At 35.2% G+C, this 10,747-nt stretch overlaps 1 long non-coding RNA gene across 8 annotated transcripts; it reads right to left on the reverse strand.

Annotated features, from left to right (window-relative positions):
• Positions 1 to 2,619: 2,619 nt before the first annotated feature.
• Positions 2,620 to 7,233, reverse strand: LOC110904024. 8 transcript variants are annotated; one of them, XR_004883820.1, is made up of 12 exons: positions 6,908 to 7,233; positions 6,738 to 6,804; positions 5,854 to 5,892; positions 5,624 to 5,710; positions 5,364 to 5,450; positions 5,137 to 5,257; positions 4,565 to 4,717; positions 3,801 to 3,886; positions 3,517 to 3,717; positions 3,323 to 3,431; positions 3,178 to 3,247; positions 2,620 to 3,058 (listed from the first exon to the last, which is right to left on the reverse strand). It is a non-coding gene; the product is annotated as an uncharacterized LOC110904024 (long non-coding RNA). The 8 variants fall into 8 exon arrangements; XR_004883816.1 differs by having other exon boundaries at positions 3,801 to 4,391; XR_004883817.1 differs by having other exon boundaries at positions 3,968 to 4,717.
• Positions 7,234 to 10,747: the final 3,514 nt, after the last annotated feature.

Consider the following 10,747-nt stretch of genomic DNA (forward strand, 5'->3'; position numbering starts at 1 on the left):
GAAACCGTTTGAAAACTATTTATAGGAGATGCATGACCGTTTGAACATGCTCAAATGGTCAGCATAACATTCAAACGAGCAGTCTTCAAACAGACAGCTTCTCTTCAAACGGCCAGCTATCCTCTCAAACGGCCAGCCTTCAAATCTCTTGATTTCTTGCCCAATCTGATCTGCAACGAACCCGAGACTCGACATAAGATGAAGACGACAGATGACTGCACCAACAACATAATTTCAAAAAATGCACATATGAGCATACCTTATATACTAAGGATGTTAAAGAAGGAAAGTTGGTGATATGCCTATACGTAGATGATTTGATTATAGCCAGTAGTTCCATGAAGCAAAGTACTGACTTCAAGGAAGAAATGAAAAAGGAATTCGAGATGACGGATATGGGTAAATTACATTATTTTCTCGGTATGGAAGTGCTCTATGAGAATGGTAACATAATCTTATCTCAAAGGAAATATATGAGAAATTTACTTGAAAAATATAGAATGACTTAATGCAATACTGTCTCAACTCCAATGGAATACGGTCTCAAGTTATCTAAGGATGATCCAGAAGAACCTGTAGACGGAAGTAGTTATAGAAGTCTTGTAGGTAGTCTGATGTATTTGACAAACACAAGACCTGATATCATGTTTGCTGTAAGTAAAACAAGTAGATTCATGGAGAACCCAAATAAAAGTCACTGGGAAGCTGCTAAACGTATTCTTAAATACATTAAAGGAACCCTGGATCAAGGTATTACTTACTCTAAGGGAGGAAAACAGAAGCCTGTGGGTTATAGTGACAGTGATTATGCGGGAAATCTAGATGATAGTAAAAGTACATCCGGATATATCTTTCATCTAGTTTCCGGACCCATATCATGGCAGTCAAAGAAACAAAAGGTTGTTGCTCTTTCTTCAACAGAAGCCGAATACATAGCACTAACTCTAGCAGGATGTCAAGCAATATGGCTGAAAGGGATTCTGGATGAACTGCCAGAAAAAACCAAATATTCAATACCTATATATTGTGATAACAAGTCTACTATCTGTTTGGCTAGAGATCCAGTGTACCACGGCAAGAGCAAGCACATTCGAGTTAAATATCACTTCATCAGGGACTTAATAAAGAAGGAAGACGTAACTGTATTGATCTGTGCAACTAAGGACCAGTTGGCTGATATCATGACCAAAGCACTGCAGCCGAAAGATTTTCTTCGTTTAAAGATTCTACTGAATATGATGCTGCACTGATCTAGCTTACGGGAGGGTGTTAGACATATATTTATTAAATTTATAAGCTAGATATATTACTCGTTATTAGTGATATTCTTATTATTATTTAACCCTAAGTTATGGCAGTTACTGCCGATCCAAGCGTTTGTATATATACAATATGCACTGCATATCTTTCATTTTTATCAATTCATATTTTATGAACAAGTAAATTCTGTCAAAACCCTAAAACACATACAGCGGATATCCAACAAAAACTAGGAAAGCTAAAGTTGATATGACAATGTTAGTTATGTAAGCATAATAACATACAGTTTAGTTTATTAGTTTGATTATTATCACTACTAGAAAAGGTGATCATTTGCTACGGAAATTTCCTACGTAAAAAATTGTGTAGCAAATTCCGACATATTTGCGACACAATTTTGACGAAAATAAAACCCTAATTTTTGAAACAAGTTTGCTACATAAGCAACACAAATCTAACTAAAACTATTATTTTAACTTTTGCGTCGGAAATGCGTAGCAAAATAGCAATTTGCTACTAATTTGTGACAGAACTATTATTCTTATAAAAAAAATTATGACAACAGAAAAAACCCTTCCTCTCCTCCTACGATTCACAATTCTCTGCCCTAACTAACAAACACCATACCACGTTTAAAACCAACACCTTCTCCTTCCCCTTCATTCAGTCACATACATGATTCCAGAGAGAGAAAGTCAGTTTTATAGAGAGATATGCGACGCCTCCGCCATCAACCATCGGTCAATCACGGTGGATCTCGACGAACTCTGCTGAAATCAACCTCCACTTTTCGATACTACATGCTCGTAGCGATCGATCCAACTCCTCCTCAATCACACACACAAGTACAACTGTCATCTTCAACAATGAATATAAGCAATACCGAGCAAAATAATCGAAAGATCAAGAAGCTACTAATATCCACTACTAGAAAAAACACCTTTCTTGACATGCATTGCGTGTCATAAAAGGGTGTTTATGACACGCAAATGCGAGTCGTTGATTGAGGAGTCATAAAATTAACATGACATGCATTTGTGTGTCATGTTTTTATGACACACATTTAATGACACGCATTTAATGACACGCATTTAATGACACACATTTAATGACACGCATTCATAACACACATTTAATGACATGCATTAATGACACACATTCATGACAGACATTCATGACACTCATTTTATGACACATTTTAATGACACACATTCATGACACTCATTTTATGACATTCATTTACGCGTGTCATGCTTTTAATTGTATTATTTTTTATAAAATTACTAATTTGCCATGGATACATGTATAATAACAAAAACAATAAATCTTTTTCATAAAACAAATACACACATATATATATATATATACCAAAACAATCCATTACATAATCATTTGTCAAGTATACTACAAATATTTTAAGGTTAACAAAAAAAGAATTGTTTATCAATACATTATCAACACCTAAAATACGATTTATAACTTAAAAATAGAGTTAACCGCATAAGTCGACCAATCTACACGAATGCCATCCATATCCGCAGCCGAGTATTCCTCTACTCCTTTCCCAACCTGAGACAACAATTAAATAAAATAAATCTTAAAAATCAGCTTTTAATCATAATATATGAATTTAAGCATTTGTTTGGATATATAAGTACATATTTCTCTAATATACAGACTAAAATATGCCTAAACTTATATTATCATTGTCGAGTATTTCAAATCCTTCGTAAGCTATCTCCTTCATTAACTTCATCACATAGTAGCCGCATTCAGTACCTCCTGGCTGACGTGGACACTACCACAATTAAAAATATCAAGAAATGTGAAACCATTGTGATTTAAGTTCAAACTAAAGAGTGTCAATATTTACAATATCATTACAACCACAATTTACATAAGAGATTAAGTGCTTACCCTAGTGTTAACCCATACGAGTTTAACCCTTATGTTGACACCACTTTCTGAAGCATAGACGGCCATTGCCCTATAAAAAATCAAAATTATATCAAACTATATTCCAACTCTTTTATCATCCATTATGATAATTTGTATTACTTACGTGTCAATAATTTGCCTCAACTGGCTCATCGACACTTCTAGGCCGTAAGGAATCAAGATAATAGCAAGTAGTTGTTTTCAGGTTTAGTAGTGCCAACACCCAATGGTTTCTTCAAAATCCAAAATCCAAAATTCAATCAAAATAAATTAAGATAATAGGTCTTTATGAATATTTATTTAAAAGGAAAATCAAACCAGGGAATGTAGATTTGTAGGGCAATAGTATGATGTCATTGCCCTTTCTTTTATACAATCGATCTGCAACCTCTCTACTTGCATCCTCGATGTGTTTGGGTTTGCGTTAATCAGCCCGCGAAATTGCAGACGGGTTCATAAAACATATTCCACGATCCGTGTACACAGTCTAACCTCCATCCATCATACCCATTCTCTTTCCTTCAAAAAAAAAAAATAAATGCATAAAACAAAACAAGTACGAATAAGGTAATATGACTAACTTGAGCCAGCATAAACATTACCAAATATCTTCTCTGATGAACTCTTGTGAATGATCAATATTTGGGGCAGCATGGAAATCATCTCCACTATTTTTATTTCCCCGGCCCTACAATGAAAAAAAAAGAAACTTCAAGAATATTTTGCAACACCATCATCTTAAAAAATGAAAGCTTTCTAAAATCAACACCTGGAAATAGGGATCGTCCCCAACAACTACGCTATCATCCCAGTTTAACAAACCACCAAAAATGTTCCAAATACCATTTTGATTCTGATAATGCGCACATCGATGATTTATGATAGCATCCCCTAACACCCTTATACCAACTTGATGGAATTTCTTTACAAGGGATTTCAATTCATCAATATTTCCATACCGGATAAGCACATGTCAAATATTAATTTATCAAATTATAAATTGTTTTAAAAATATATATACAAGTACTTTGAGTGCAAAACTGCAAATTATATAGATCCATTGGCATGTAGCCTTCAGGTGAGATGGATTCTGTTGGTGGGGGCAACCAAGAGACAATGTAAGCATTCAATTTGGAGGTCCAACTTTTGGCCAAGTAAAAGGCGAATCACGATGCTAATGTAAGCATAAAAATCTAGTCAATTTCAAGAACAAAGATATAAGCAGAAAGTTTAGTAGAATAAGCAAATAATGCATATACAATGAAATTCAAAGATTAATGCTATTGTAGATCAGAAACTCAGAATCACAGGCAGTTGTATATCAGAATCAAACATCAAATCTAGAGGTTGAAGAAAAATAACAAACCTGGAGAATGAACCACAGACTATCGAGCCACTCTTAATCGATGATTGAACCCGAACAACTTCTCATTACTGAACCGCATATCACCGACAATTGAACCCTTGTGATGATTGAACCACAGACTCACAAAGGGTAAATTGGTTATGCGGTTTAAGACTGACAGGGGGAAACGAAAATTTTGAAGGGATTATTGTCGCTAATCTCAGATTAAACGTATTTGGGAGTGAATAGAGGGAAAATAAAAAAATTGAGTATGAAGGGTTATTTTCCCGCTGACCAAGTACATGAATAAACAACTTTCAATAGCAAATATTAATAGTAGAGAAATTGTCTAGGAAATTATGTTCACATTTTTATTATTTCATAAACTCAACAATTTTGAGATATCATATTTTTGTTAATAGATGAATGAGACACTCTCAGTCCAAACTAAATATAGGCCTAAAGTTATTTATTTGTGTATAGTCCTCTTTACAAAGAAATAAACTTATTAAAATAACAAATTTAATTATGCGCTTTTCCATAGGACAAAGAAACTAATAAATTATTAAAAACTACTAATATGTCTAACTGACCTCATAGTAGTGTTCATCTCTCAAAGGCTCCAAAACAAGCTCGATTAGACAGACCTCTTTAGTTTTTGGTTAGTTCAACCTAAACCATACCGAGGTTTCTAGCACTCACATCTACAAAAACCTGGATTAATGATCATAAATACAATATTATCTTCATGCTAACTATAATGAGTTTCAAAACAGAATAAGAATGAAAAAAGGCAGACCAGTGAGAAAAAATAACCAACCACATCAACTTCACTAAGGTGGGTTCTAGCCAGCACGGTGTGGCTGTAAGTCGAGTATCAAGAGTATCAAGGAACTTCAGCAGTGATCTGTAAAAGACAACTTATCATTTTTATATGCATGTCTACCCATCTTATGCACATATGTTTGCAAATAGTAATTATTTTAATAATGAACTGTATTTGATTTAGTATAATGTTTGTAAACAAAAATCCAAGGAAAGAAATAAACAGTTAAGATAGTAGAATACAAGAGAACTAACCATCTGACTTTAGAAAGGTAACTTGTTGGCCGTCATTTGATATGACTTTGGCGTTGTCAGCCTAACCAAAGCCGTTTGCTCCGAATCCTGGTTAAATTCACCTAACTTTTACATACATTTTAATGAAATAAAGTATTTACATAAAACAAGAGGTGAATGTCAAAACAAATAAGCTAAGCTGATGCCCGGAAATGAGTACAAACAACAGATGTTATTTGATTGATACATACCAGGAACATTTACCATTTACAGGATAACCATCTCCATTCCTGTAAATCAACAAAAAATCACACAATAAAAAAAATCACCAAAACTTAGAAGTAAAAAAATGTTGACTAATTACACAATATATACATATATAGTAAGACATCATTGGTCTTACTAATTTCCAACATAATGATTCACTTGTGTACACAATTCTTACCAAACTATGTATAGAACATATGTATATTAGTTTGTGTAAATACATTATCTAATTGGAAGAATTCACTTCAAAAAATATTTAAAGTCATATGCCTTCGTACATTGATTAAGATTTGTAACTTCAATAACTTCTCCATTATTAATTTATCTCCAAAGTATGGATAAGACTGCTGGGTGTGGGGCTTGAGTTTGGGCGTGGGAAACCCACCCAAGCCTTGCACACCATCCCCTAAGAGCTTGGCTTTCGGCGTTGCCCCTCTAGCGTTGGTAACTTGGTATTGTGCCTGACGTGGGGCGCTGGTTGGGTTGAGGGGGCTGGCTGTGATTGGCTGGTTAATTATGTGAAAATTTTAATACGGTTAGCCAAAAAAAGCCACGCCCATCCAAGCCACACTATGTGGAGCCCACCTCCGCCACATGTCAACCCAAGCCCCCAACACCCCGCAGTCTAATGCCCTTCATTTTTTAGTGAATTCTGCTTCCCCCCATATACAGTAATGTAACACTGCAAAAACTCAAATTTTTAATTACAGATGTATAAGGGCTCAAGACACTCACACAAAAAATAAACAAATAACTTGTTTAGCAATTTAAAAGATTCATCCTCGAGACAATCAAATGGCTATTAAATGGATTTAATCGAAAGACCTTTTAAATAAATTAAAATGAATTCAAATGATGAGTGATTTACCTGAAGTTGTAATAGGAGCGTTTCTTTTGTCAAAACCATTTGAAAACCTCCCAACACAATATAGGCCCTAAAAAACACATTTGCCCCAAAATTTATAACCAAACTGAATACTTTTATCAAAAACCTATATATGATTGAAGCAGGTCGATGCAAGAAAAAAATATACATACTTGCCTGAGAAATAAAACGATAAAAAGTCAAACGTCGAGGTTTCGAACGGCGATGGTAGGTAATGTGGTATGGTGGTGCAGTGGTGGTTTTTCGGTCACTCAGCCGTGATTCATCAGTGCTGCAATGGTGGGAATCAATTGGAGAAGATGATTGTCCAATTGGAGGATGAGGGATAGGAATCAAGTGGAGGAGACATCGATCAAGATTGAGAAATAGAATTCCGACTGGGTTGGTGACCGGGGAGATGGATGTACAATTGGGGATCTGAATGAATCTGAGAATGAGAGGGAATGCCAAAAATTTTGAGCGATGTGTTTGGGATTTGGGAGGGAACTAAAATAACAATTATAAAGATAGCAAACTTATTGAAACGAGTTAATTGCCAAAATCGGCTATGAGGTTTGGGCATATTTGTCATTTTCGTTCAAAATGAGTTTTTTTGGTACCAAATAGCCCCCTATGTTTGTAACTTTTTGAAATTTTCATCCAAATGCCTAACTGGGTTAGAAACAACCATGAGGGTTTTTTTTTTTTTGAAATTTCACAAGTACAGGGCCTAAAATGTAATTTCTTTTTAAACCTAAAACCATTACCCTCTGCTTCTCTCTCTACAACCTTCAAAACAAACCATCAACTAAACTCTCTCACTGATGAAACTGTTGCTGCTGAGACCGATTAATTGTAAATTCATACACGATCCGATTTCCAACGGAATCGAACCGGAAAATCAGTTCTTACGAAGCACAAGTTTGTTTAACGAAGCAAGTGATCCGAGTGTAGGACTCAATGGACCTTCGATTTCATTCTCTGAGATGTCAAAAAGCCAGAGAGATACATTCTTATCTAGACTCGCCGGTAAGATTCCGATTATCGAATTAGAATGTAAGTCTAGAAACGTTAAGTTCTGGCAACCGGATATCTCTAGTGGTAAACATGCCCAAACTTTAGAGACGATTTTGGCAATTAACTCTATTGAAACATTGTACATTATAAAATGAGTAAAATGCACGGATAGTCCCCGTGGTTTTTTTCAAAATAACACATATAGTCCTCAACTTTTGGAAATTACATTGGTGCTCCTTGTGCTTTGACAGTTTGTTACTCGGATAGTCCCTGGAGTGGATGTCCGTTAGTTTTCTTCGTTAAATCTATGTAAATCTATGTCATTTTATATGGAGTTAACGGAGAAAACTAATGGACATCCTCTTTAGGGACTATCTGAGTAACAAACTGTCAAACCACAGGGAGCACTAGTATAATTTCCAAAAGTTGAGGACTATAGGTGTTATTTTATAAAACAACAGGGACTATCCGACCATTTTACCCTTATAAAATTGTGAAACATTGTTTTGGTCAAAAATCAGACTAGGATAATGCAACCAAATCTTATTTTGTGAGGTGTGATGCTTGAATTAAATGGCAAATGTATGAACAATTTGTAAATGAAATGAACAAGAGACACAAGGATTTATACGAGGAAAAAGCCCTTGATCAATATATGATCTCCGACACAAAAAACCTCGGGTGATGGAAACTACCGATCACCAACTATATTAAACAAGTAAATGTTACAAATCAGGATGATAACAAGCTTGTTACAAGGATCACTAGTGTGCAAAAATGTGTATGTTCGCCAGTAAGTTGCAGAGAGTTCTCGAGTGTGTGTGTTTGCTAACTTGTTGTTTCTACTCAAGCTCGTTATCCCCTTATAAAAAATGTAAATAAACTAAGTAACAAACAATCCGCAAATTGTGCTAGCTTCCCACGACTTCCATAACAGTCATACAAGCTATACACGTGCAGAATATGGGAGCATATTCCCCTGGAATCTCAGCAAGACTAAGCCCCACTCGTTCATTCCTGCAAAACAAGTTCAAATATAGTGGAAACAACCGTTAGTGTAGTAATGAGGATCCTGGATCCTTAAACGTGCAACGTCTTCTGAGGATCATTAATTCATTCGAACAGAACTGAGGATCCGTGATCCTGGCTGCACCCGAGGATCCGTGATCCTTAGGCTTAAAAAATCCATCCCTAACAAACATAATTTTTAATGATAATTTAGATATTTTACTTAAGAATGTAACATTTTTAATAAGAATGTTCGCTATTATAATATAATATTGTTTTATCGATAATTAATTTATTATTTTTTATTTCTCATAAGTTCCGTCTATATACTTTATTTAAGTTTGCATGTTTCTACCAAAACGACTAAGCTTGACGAAGTTTGACTATAGTTAATCTTGTATGATCATTATTAATTACTTTTTAGTCAAACGATACCATCGTGATATGATAATAACTCTTAATGGGTCTTGTACGCCTCAATATTCTTAGATTTTAAATTGTTAGGCTATAAGGTGTGGTATAAAGTCTTTACGGGTTTTATTACGCCACCTTAGTGTCATATTACCGCCACGTCACAAGGGGGCTTTAAAGCTCCTTCCTTTAACTTGCATGCAATGGTTTAAAGCCCCCCCCCCCTTTAAACTATAGCACCCCCTTTAAACTATATTCACCTCGATCCCTTCAATTTGGCTCGTTAGCACAATGGCGGACACCCTATAGCGCCCCCCCCCCCCACCCAATTTAATTTCGATGGTATTGTTGATAGCGCCTAGGGGCGCCAAAATAGTTGAGGTGGCATGGTGGCGTTAAGCCACACCCTGTGGCCTTAGAGTGGAATGTATGATTTATAGTTGATCATAATGGACAATAATAGTTCATACATGTCTTAATGTACCATTATAGCGTTTATGGGTCACATTATATCTTTTTTTAGAACGACTTTCTTGTATTAGGCTACCACACCCTCCATATTGGAGAGCCCCATTGCCCCACTCCGGTTAGATTAATGTTGTCATAACTGGGCTCACGCAAGCTTCAGAGTTTGGCTTGGGCATTCCCTCGGGAAACCATAAAAGCTGAACACTTGACAACCGTTGTGCCACCACAAAAGCTGAACACTCTTTGGCGTAACATACAGTGAGATGAAAACCAGGGTGGGCTCAAGATTAAACGAAACCGAACCCATGAATTTCCAGTTAGACATGTTGACTTGAACCCAACTCGTTTAGCTAAACAGGTTGGCGGGTTAAACCTAAAACTGACCCGAACTCATTTAAACTAAATCGAACCCATGAATTTTGAGCTAGATTTGTGTCATGTTTATTAGTCATATCGGAAATTCACACATCAAATTTCAATGAAAATAAGATGGAAAATTTTAAAATATAGTGCTTGAAGATTTAAAATGTCATTAAAAGCCTACTGTAAAGTGCCATAAAAAACCTAAATTAATGGCATAAAAGATAAAACCATTAAAATTGTCTTCTAATTAAATATGGCATACATAAAGTGTCACTAAAACATAACTTAGTGGCACAGAAACAAAATGTCACTAAAAACGTATGCCACTAAATGGATTTTTTTTTGTATACCTTCCAAAACCAACACCAAACGGCATGGCCATCCCAAAACCACTATGACGAGCCTAACTATAATGAGCTAATTGAACCTAAAAACAAACTTATTAAGTAAACTAGCTCGAGCTCAACCCAGCTCATGAGCCTAAACGAGACATTGTTATAATAATTTTTAATTAATATATTAGATATATATCACTTTTCCTAAGTCCGTACAATTTTTTCTCTTTAACAGTTTTCAAGTTTTTCCTATGATTTGCTATTGTAAATTAACCATGAGGCCCATATTATATAAAAAATTACTGCTATAGGAAATTAACACTTATGTTTATAGGGTAAAGTTCTTGTACAAATAATCTTAACATACTAAACATACAAATTGAAGGAAAACTCAAAAAGACAAGGTGGCAT

This window comes from Helianthus annuus, chromosome 16 (assembly GCF_002127325.2).
Source record: "Helianthus annuus cultivar XRQ/B chromosome 16, HanXRQr2.0-SUNRISE, whole genome shotgun sequence".
In the NCBI taxonomy this organism is placed as follows: domain Eukaryota; kingdom Viridiplantae; phylum Streptophyta; class Magnoliopsida; order Asterales; family Asteraceae; genus Helianthus; species Helianthus annuus.